At 41.2% G+C, this 10,159-nt stretch overlaps 1 long non-coding RNA gene across 1 annotated transcript; it reads right to left on the bottom strand.

Moving 5' to 3' along the window:
• Positions 1–354: 354 nt before the first annotated feature.
• On the bottom strand, positions 355–9,870 carry LOC149847715 (uncharacterized). The gene is made up of 2 exons (XR_016430340.1): positions 9,585–9,870; positions 355–862 (listed from the first exon to the last, which is right to left on the bottom strand). It is a non-coding gene; the product is annotated as an uncharacterized LOC149847715 (long non-coding RNA).
• Between the last annotated feature and the right edge of the window lie 289 nt (positions 9,871–10,159).

Genomic DNA, 10,159 nt, shown 5'->3' with positions numbered 1-10,159 from the left:
GTGGGTCGCGCATATCAGATTTGCCATGTCTTTACATATTGTGCCAGACACGATGGACTAGAAGAACCAGCTTTTATGCAATACCTTTTAGAAACTATACAAAATTGGGCCACACAAAAATGGAAAGGGGAAAAAATACCCATAGCTTTCATAGTCTCTTTTTATTATAAAAACCATGAAAATTAGCAAAAGCACAGAACGAAAAATCCCGACTGTCTCCAGCATCACCAAACCATTAACCCCACCAATTGATAAGCAAGAAAAAAAGGATTACAATTTACATGGATCATGTTGCTGGACGGGAGCTGGCCACATGCACATTTAACTACTGGATTTTTGCAAATTGGTGGTAGGTATTCAATTCATCTCCATTATTAACAAGAAAACAAATATTCAAGATGACAAAAGCACACCATAAATGAAAAGCAAACTTAAAATAAGGCCCATTCAGGGCCAAACAAATAATACCTTATCTTTGAAAACAGTTCTCGCCCTTGTCATGGCACGATCCAACCAGTTGAGTAAAGTAAAAGAATAAAACAAGAACATGCAATACATGAGAGAGAGAGAGAGGGTACACAAACCAAGTGTGCAGAGATTGAGCCGGAGTCGCCAATATCACGATGGGAAAGGGAAAAAAAGGAACGAAAGAAAGATGCATCGTCTTCATTCTTCAGCTTAATTCAGTGCCTTCCATGTTTTCTTCCTCCCTTGGAGCTGGAAATTAACAAAACCGAGACAGCATTCTGGTACTCCGCCAGAATTACAAGCTAGATGAAGCAGCCAACGCTACTCAATCTTGCTGGTTCGGCAAAGCAAGCCTGCCATGCCGGAAAATCCCATGCTAGCTCACCCTCCGACCCTGCAGAAGAAAGAAAATATATCAAGAAAAAGAAAGGGGAGAAATGTCAGCCTTAGGCAAAGAATCAAAGCTAAATTAGAAACATGATCCCAAAAAGTGCCAAAATGGAAGAAAATACTGAACTGACAAATATGCCCCAAAAATATTAACATGGTCAGAAAGAGGATATGGATTAGGTCTGGAAAAATACCCGACCAGCTCGTGGCTCACCTTGTTTATCGTTCAAACTCATAAAATAGGTTTGGCAAACCGAACATGAATAAGGCGATCAGCTCGACTCGACTCCTATAAACTTACTAAGTAGTGATAAAAATATATTTTAAGTATATTTTACATCATATAATATAGTGTAAAATAAATAAGGATTTGGTTTGCAAGCAACAGGTTTATAGAGATCAAATCTTATTGCCTCCAGCTCTAAAATAATTGATGTTGTGATCCTATTAGTTCCAGCTTTGAAGCAATGTAACTTTTATATAAACAAGCCAGCTCGAGCTCCGCTCATTACAAGCTAAAACTTGGCTCGGCTCTCCACAAGAATGAGCCAAGCTTGAACACTTTTTAGCTTGGCTAAATTCGCTCCTTTAACAAACTTAATTTGGATCTGATAAAATGGTAGATGTAGTTCAATCATGGCACCTATAGACTTTATGAAGGAACAACAACAACGCCTTCATCCCAAACAATTGGGGTCGGCGATATGAACAAAAAAGAAAATCATTCTGGGTCCTCCACATGAATCCTTCTCTTCCAATCATTTCTATCCAATGTCATGTCCTCGGTGAGGTTAAAAGCATTCATATCCTTTCTTATCATCTCCATCCAAGTCTTCTTAGGCCTACCCCGACCTCTTTTAGCTAATATATTTTCTCATTTCTCCATCCTTCTAACCGAAGCATCATTAGGCCTTCGCCGAATATGCCCAAACCATCGTAAATGATTCTCACTCATCTTATTTTCAATGGATGCAACGCCTACTTTCTTACGTATTTCCTCGTTCCGAATCTTATCTTTTAGTGTATTTCCACACATCCATCGAAGCATACGCATCTCAGTTACACTCATTTTTTGAAAATGATGTCTCTTGGCAGCCCAACATTCCGGACCATATAGTAAAGCGGGTCTAATTGTCGTCCTATAAAACTTTTCCTTCAACCACAATGGCATTCTACGATCGCACAATACTCCAATTGCACTTTTCCATTTCATCCACCCAACCTTAATCCTATGATTTACATCTTCATCAATTTCTCCATTCTTTTGAAGGAAAATACAAGAAAATCACCCCTGTTGGGACAAAAGGCCGCCAAAAGCAACAACAATTTTGTCCAACAATGGCTGCCATGTATCTACCAAGAAGGGCAATTTTGTACAATAACGGCAGCCAAAGATAAAGTGAAAAAGATGACGCGTAACCAACATTCATTAGGGGTCTGTATTTCTCATGAATGCATCCAAAGTTGGCCAGAAGAAATTGGCATACACTTTTACCTTTGATAGACAAAACTGTCGTGTCATTAAAGGTGCAAATTGCATTGTGAATGTACCACATCACAATTTTCTGTTGATAATGTGACATTACGAGCACTGGTTGTAGAAGTACCCACCCTGCTCAAGTTTTATAAAGGCCAAATCCAATGTGAGGCAGTTGTGTCCAACCGTCCATAAAGGCCAAGGCATATGCCCCAGTGGGTAACACGTGTAAAAACAGCAGCTTTCCCTAAACTTTCCCACACCTTTTCGTTGTCCTGCATTTCACATATTGTATCATGTTGATGCATTGATATCTAAATTCAACAGTGCCTACACCTTATCAATCATTTTAACGTTAAGCGGAAGGCAGGTAGCAGTTAGCATCTACAGATAATCATGTGATGGTAAGGCATAAAAGAGCATATGTACTTGTTCTGGCAAAATTGACTATAACTTTATCAAGTTGCAGAATATGTTACTGAGATAACTGACCACTGAGGAAGATGCATATAAATTTTCGAGCATACAACATCGCCAGTAACAAAAAAAATGTAAGAGCAGACTATTTAGAAGGATATTAATAATTTAAGAAAAAAATACATGAAAAACAAAACTGCAAAAATACACAATCAAGGCAGAAAATACAGTAAATATTCGAAGTGCGAAAACAGAAAAACGGTCAAGGTGTCATCAGGATATCGGGTGCTCACCATAATGTGTGACTTCTAACCTAAAGTGATGCGTGCCTCAGGGTTAGTTTTGTGTTCAAAGTGCCGCTTCCTACATGAGAACTTTGCATAAGCTTTAAGCTTGTTATGATAGAAAAGTAGGTCAGGTGAGTGATCTTGGCAACAACATAATGGTTTACAAACCAGCCTTATAGTCACGGTTTGTGCTCGAAGCATGAGTACAAGAGTGGGATGTCGAAGGCTCCAAGCAAAGAATATCCCATTGTAACATACAAACAATTAGTAAGCAGGCATACAAATAACTAGTCAACAGGGTTAAAAAAAAAGGATTGCCAACTTTGATAATAGAGTTTAAGTACTAAAATTCTGGAAGAGGCTAAAATATACGTTGAGAAGATTGTCAGGAAATTTTTTCTTGAGTGACAAGGAAACTAACACCCCTGCTCACCCATAGTGCTAATTTGTGCTTTACAAACAGGAAAGTTTTTCAAGGCATAGGAGCAACAGTGCAGAAGCTACTTTATACATCATACACCCAATAATATCGATCATGACATGGACCAATCCAATCTAGTCCAAGCATAGTCATTATCTTTGCAGCCTGTTACAAAGAATATCATGAATAATTTTTGAAGACATATAGTTTTAAGATTCAACTTGGTGACCTAATCATATGCCCATATGCATGAGAACAATCGGAGAAGTTATCCTCAGATGAAGACTTGGAGTTTAACTGAGATTAGTGACTCAGAGTACAACTTTAGTTCCACTCAGGCTGTTCTTAACTTGGAAATCAGCTCAAAACATTAAAGTAAAAAAATGGAGTTTGACTGGGGTTAGTGACTAGGAATACAGCTTGAGTTCCACTAAGATTCATTTGTTCCCAAGCCAAAATCCGCTCTTAACTTGGAAATCAGCTAAAACATCAAAAGTAAATACTAAATAGCAAGCAGCCTCAGTAACCTTGGTAGAGTTAAGTGGGGTACACTACTACCGATAAACATAGCCTTACCTGAGAGAAATATAAGGCTACATTAAAGGGCTCGGACGAAGTCAAATAGGTAGTGCTGAAGTAAACTACAAGCTTTGACCTTTATTGATAGAAGAGAAAATCAACAGGCAAGCACCTGATATTCACCCAGTTACTAAATGATTGATTAAGTAAATGACACTGGCTCCAAATCTTCATCGCCTAAAACAACTTCGGTTTAAGCTGGAAAGTAGGCATTGTAATAAATAACTAAAATATGGACGGAACGTAAAACTTATCATACCGAACTGACTTCGTTTAAACAGATCAACGAAGCTCAACCTAAATCTCATGACCAACTACAATATGCAAAATGGACAGAGCTCCAGCTAATCGGCAACTTATAAAACTAACGAGCGTCAACAAATGCTTTATGCTTGATATTTTGCAGTAGGAAAATGTTATGATCAACTTGATGGCGCCATAGTTTGTGGCATTTAGTCTAGCTGAACAAGGATGAACCTTATCTTGATTACTAATCCCGCTTAGGGCAACCCACAGCTTGACCATAAAAAAACAAAAAAGAAAAGAAAAAAATAGTGCAGAGAGAGAGAGACCCAATAAATTAATAAGTAGTCCAGGGCATTATTTTCCTGAACACCTGATACTGTATTTGAATAAAGATGGTTTTGACTTTCTTTTCCGGTATTGATACACGCGCCTACTTTCATTACAAGTTCAGGCAATTTTCCCATTAGCAAAACATTGGCGGACTGTAGAAAAGTTAGAAATAAAAAAGCAATTAAGGGTCCTATTCATAATTACAACGAATGACAGGGCGAGCATTCACAGAACTGTATATTGTTTCTGAACAAAAGTACACTGCTAGATTCATTGAAACGCCCCTGTCTAGCTTTTTTTTTTTGTCCATATATGAGGAAATGAAGAAGAGCAACACGCGTGGTCATTAACTTTACAATAAGATTGGGTTAAGCGAAAACGTAATAGCACAATTGGATCTTGTTTACAAAATGGCCGTAGGACAACGATATAGTAGCTACTATGGAGTGACAAATGACTTAAATGATCAAAGTTAAGTGAGTTACAATCACTAAATCAGTGATCAAAGGCCCTAAAAGTTCACAACCACCTCATGGCTATCAGGAGGCCGTGTTCAAGGTGACCTACGTGGAGCATGATAACATTAAAATATTAAACACAAATCACGGCCAACGATCTTCCACAAAGTCAAACCATAGTACACCATGTGTCAAAAGAGGAAATCAATCAAAGTAGCAGATTTCTCTACGGGGCCATGTGATCCTCATCGAAACGTTAAAGGCTCTCCATCAGAGCGCTTCTTTTAAAAATAATGTCTGATTGCGACTACCCAAACGATAGAAAATATATGAGGCTAGCTAGAGTCTAGATTTGACGGGACCACCACGTAGCTCACCATATGGGTATGGGAGTGGGACCACCAAACCTAGAAGGCCATAACTTGACAATTAATATGTTTACTGGGGCCCGCACTCCTCAGCAAAGGCAAGAAATGGGCAACACGCCTATGAGGTCACACAATTTCCAAGGCTTGAACGATCTTTAAAAGGTTCCAAGTACAGTGCCCATGCAGGCTAAATAGTAAATACACACCATCCTCATGCAACCACGAACCTTTCTGGGTTACCTGAACACCTGTTTTCGTCAAAATCACCAACCCGAGAGCTGAAGCTGTGAAACAACCCGTACCCTTCAGAAAGGCCCTAATTTGAGACAAATAGGGATGGCAGTGGACGGGGAAATGGGCCCCGCTTAGTTTCGTTTGGACGGGGGATGGATGACATGAAACGGAGATGAAAGCAGGAATGGAGGTTAAAATCAAAATCTGTACCAGGATGAAGACGGATTTTCTCCCATCCTGCCTCATCTCCGTCCCGATTCTCGCCTTGCCCCGCCCCTAATCTTTCTTTTTTAAGGATGATTGGACAGAGGAGAAACGGAGACCCACTCGCCTCAGCCCAATTGTACTGGGAATGAAGGTTAAAATCAAGACCCGTACGGCGTACGGGGATGGAGGGCAGAATTTTGAGACGGGTGGGGGTGGAGACCTTTTCCTCTGCCCCAGTCCACTGCCATCCCTACAGACAATTAAGAAAAAAAATCATCGTCGGCTGGGTTTGAAAGGGGGGTTTGCGGTTGTTCAGGGGCAGGCCGCGCGAGTAGTAAAGGTCGGCCAAGCGCACGAGAGAGCAAGAGAGAGAGATTCGAAGTGCTGGACAGGGGGGTCAGGGAAAGAGAAAGGAAGTGTTAATTCGTGGACAGTCGGGTTATGTATTTGAGAAATTTCTTGATTTAGCCACCCTTTTCACCTGATATTTCATGTCAGGTGCCAACTTTCCCCAAATTCTAAATCCTCAAATAAGGGCCTTCAACAAGCCTCCTCCTCTTCAAACAAAACGGTCGAAAACTTTTAAAGTTTAGTAAAAATTCCTATTTTACTCTTACTAAGACACGATGGAACTGTCTGGATAAAAGAAAGGGAGAATGATATTTTTGACATGTTACAGTATTCAAACTATCGATAAGTGGTTGAGAATAGTGATAAGTCAAGTCAGGCTCTTATTTGACAATTGTTAGGAAAACTTAGGCTGTGCCAGAAAAATTCTGAAACGAAAGCTTTTTTTTAATTATAAAGGTGGGTTCTAATAAAAAATTTCCACATTTTAATTTGTACAGAAACACGCCGCTGACACGGTGTCCAAAGGGAGAGATCGTTGTCGTTGTCAGCTCATGGTTCAAGGCAAAGATTAGCAAAAATTCGGAGTGCCCTGCATGCAATACTGAATTACTGACTGTGTCCTCCCTTCCAAAGCTGCCCCGGGTTTTGATTGTATCGGAAGAAAACCCCCATCTTATCTACCATAAGCTTGACAAAGAAGGTGGGGCCTCCTAGCTCTAGCTAGGAAACGCTGTTTGACCAGGAAGCTAAGGAGAGAGAGAGAGAGAGAGGTGTGTTTGGGTGTACGAGATGAGGTTGCAAGATAATGAGAACGGCTTCAGTTTGAAGCTGTGCATGGCAAAAACCTGCCATTTGCTTCAGAACGTTGGGTTCTCTTGGAAGAAACAAAAGGGTCACTTCCCACAAAAGTAGAGAAAGGCCACAAACATGCACAGTATTTTCTTTCCTTTTTCCCAAGTGGTCTTGATAACAATTCCGCAGGAAATGACACCTGACCCAATGGGGGATGAGGGTTAGCATTTAGCACTATTGAAGCATAGAAAGAACAGTAAGTTTGTTAGCTGGTCTTGGTAGTACAGTCTACACGACACGAGGGCAGAAAGATGATGTTATCACAGAAGTCCACTAAAAGATGGAGATCAATAGCCCCGGTTTAGCACTGTCTACGAGACATAGATAGGCATTCAATAACGGTCACATGGCCCCGAATCTGAAAAGACCAACATACCCCAAGAATGCCGTTGCCATTCTCAATGAAGACCTTATACGAGCATGGGAAAAGTTGGTAAAAGCATCCCGGTCTCATTTTCGATAGCACGTAGAACGGAGACCACAAATATATTGTAGAATCGATTTTCTCAATTCCCACCCACATACAACGCGAAAATCGGTGAGAGACACGAAGGTGGGTCCATTACCAAAACTCGAAGGAAAATCTTTTATTTCTCGTAAGTCAGCCTCGTTCTGTGCTTCAATGCAACCGCAAAAAAACAAGAACACGAGAGAACAACATAACTAAATGAAGGAAATGGTATAGTTGAGCGGGGGCTCCGCTTGTATGGTATATGGTAGGAGCAGCTATTGCATGTCACCTTGTGTTGGGACGTTGCAGGTTCAAACCCAATGGTATAGTTGTATGATTGGTAGGGGTCTGCCTAACCTCAGCTTGCCTTTAAAAAAAAAAACACATAACTAAAAGATTAACTATATCGCCAGAATCGATGAAATGGCAGAAAGAAAAAGAAGAGAAAGGGAAACTAAGGGAAAGAAAGGAAAAAATCCGCACACCAAGTTACTGGAAAAAGTGGAATGACAAGTTAAAGGTAATAAAGAACGAAACGAAACGAAGGAAGTGGCAAGATCGCTACTCAGAGAGCCATTAGCCATTAGGCAATACTGACAGGACGGGCGACATACCACCGTCGGGTCGCCCGGGCGGCCTGCGGGGTGGTTGTGAGGGTGCTGAGATGAAGCCGCATGATCAAAACCTACCGGCACACGGGTTGTTCAAGCTTTCAAAATGAGCCACGTAAGGCAGGGTCGTCTTGGGGCACACCCGGGGTTTTACTTGTCATTAAAAAAAGGACAGGACGGGCGACGGCGTCTTTCAAGACTGCTTTCTCGCCACCACAAATGAACGAGGACAGAAGACGCAGGAAGGAAAATCCCAAGGAGTAGAAAAATCGGACCCACCGCCGTCCGTCTCACAATCAGAGCGTTCACTGATACTATTCCAACTCACCATGTTCAAACGGAGAGCGCAAAGGAAGGTGAATTCCAAAATCTAAACCCAATACGAGAACTAAGGAATGCCTACATTAAAGTGGCGTTTTCACTTTCCAAACAACGAAATTCGGAAAAATTTCCAAGAGTCTGGAATTTTGATCGGGAACGAACAGGGGATTAAACGAAACAGTATTTTGACTATTGACACTGCTTGAATGTCAACGGAAACAACGACGACATTCAACAGCATTAACGCCAAACACTATTTAGGGAGAAAAGAAGGGACGGAAAACGTAGCACGAAGGAGACAATGGAAGACCAAAGGTCCCATCAAAACAAGACAGAAAAGCGAGAATTGGCTGAGAGCGAAACCCAATAACTTCAATCTCGCAGAAAAATAAAAAAAATTCAACTCAGGAAGGGCAAGAAAAATAAAATAAAAGAACAGAAAAGAGCACTACGGGATCTCATACAGAAATGAAAAGGCAAAACGAGTGTGGCAACAAGAACCCGAGCCCTAAACACTAAAAACACACAGTCCGTCATCTTCGACGCTCAAGACACAATCGGAAGCTTCATTTTCAGACGAGCGATAAAAAGGAAGCGGAAAAACTCTTAGCGCAAGAACGAAACTCAAAGTGATCGTCGAGTTCGCAAGAACGCAGAATTTCAAGACTCAAAGAGATCGTCGACATCGTCCACCTTCATTACAAGAGTAGAAACCTTGAGAAAGAAGAGGGAAACGAGCAGAAAAGGAAAACCGGTGGTATCTTTTAGTTCGAAATATCGATTCTCCACAACGCAGAGAAATCTTGCCTCCGAGTTGCATCAAAATCGTGTTTCGATCCCCGCATTGGCACTCTAAAACCTAAAGACTTCATTTTTCGAGTAAAATGAAGCATAAAATCCCAGAAAAAGAGGGAAACAGAGCAATATGTGGCCCAAAAAACGATTATAGCGATCCAAACGCATCCGGGGCCCATATTAACCACTCTGCACCATAGAAACCCACCCAGAAATAATACAGAAGCACTAAAAAATAAAGGCAAAGAAACTTATTCGCCGAATCTAAACGCGCAGGTATCATCATTCTCCAAACCGAAAAGAAGATCGAGAAACGGTTACCTCTCTCACGGAGATGACGCGAATCCACATCTCGACTCGTCGAGATGACACCGAAGCTCTTCCTCTCCCTCTCTTCTCCTGTTTCTCCCTCGTCTTGTTTTTCTTCTTCTTCGTCGTCGTGGTTCACAGAGAGATCTCCGGCTTCCGAAGGAAGAAGAGTCCCTATTTCATCCCCGGAATCCTCACACGCTCCGCTCGCACGTGCCATCTCCCTCCTCCGCTAACGATAATTTCCATCTAATAATAATTCATCAATAATCACACACAAAAAAAAAGCAGAAAAAAGAGGGAGAGAAAGAGAAAAATCGTATTAGGAAAAGGGAGGGAGGGAGGGAAGAAACAAAGAGAGCGACCGTCTCGGACGTCACGGATTTATATATTCCGAAAAAATCCAAAAACGCCGACTCGAGCCACATGCCCGCCGAAGCGATCTGTCTCCCTCGCTCTCTTTAAATAAATCTTTTGAATATTTTTTTGTTGGTTATACTTTTAGCCTCCATTGTTAGATATATTACGCTAGTATCCTTGCCTTCCCCCCGAAGAATAGGAGGATTAAGTTCCTTTTTTGGCAGCTT

Source organism: Nuphar pumila, chromosome 1 (genome assembly GCF_984573655.1).
Source record: "Nuphar pumila chromosome 1, dmNupPumi1.hap1.1, whole genome shotgun sequence".
NCBI classification, from domain to species: Eukaryota; Viridiplantae; Streptophyta; class Magnoliopsida; order Nymphaeales; family Nymphaeaceae; genus Nuphar; species Nuphar pumila.
This window is presented reverse-complemented; position numbering and strand designations above follow the sequence as displayed.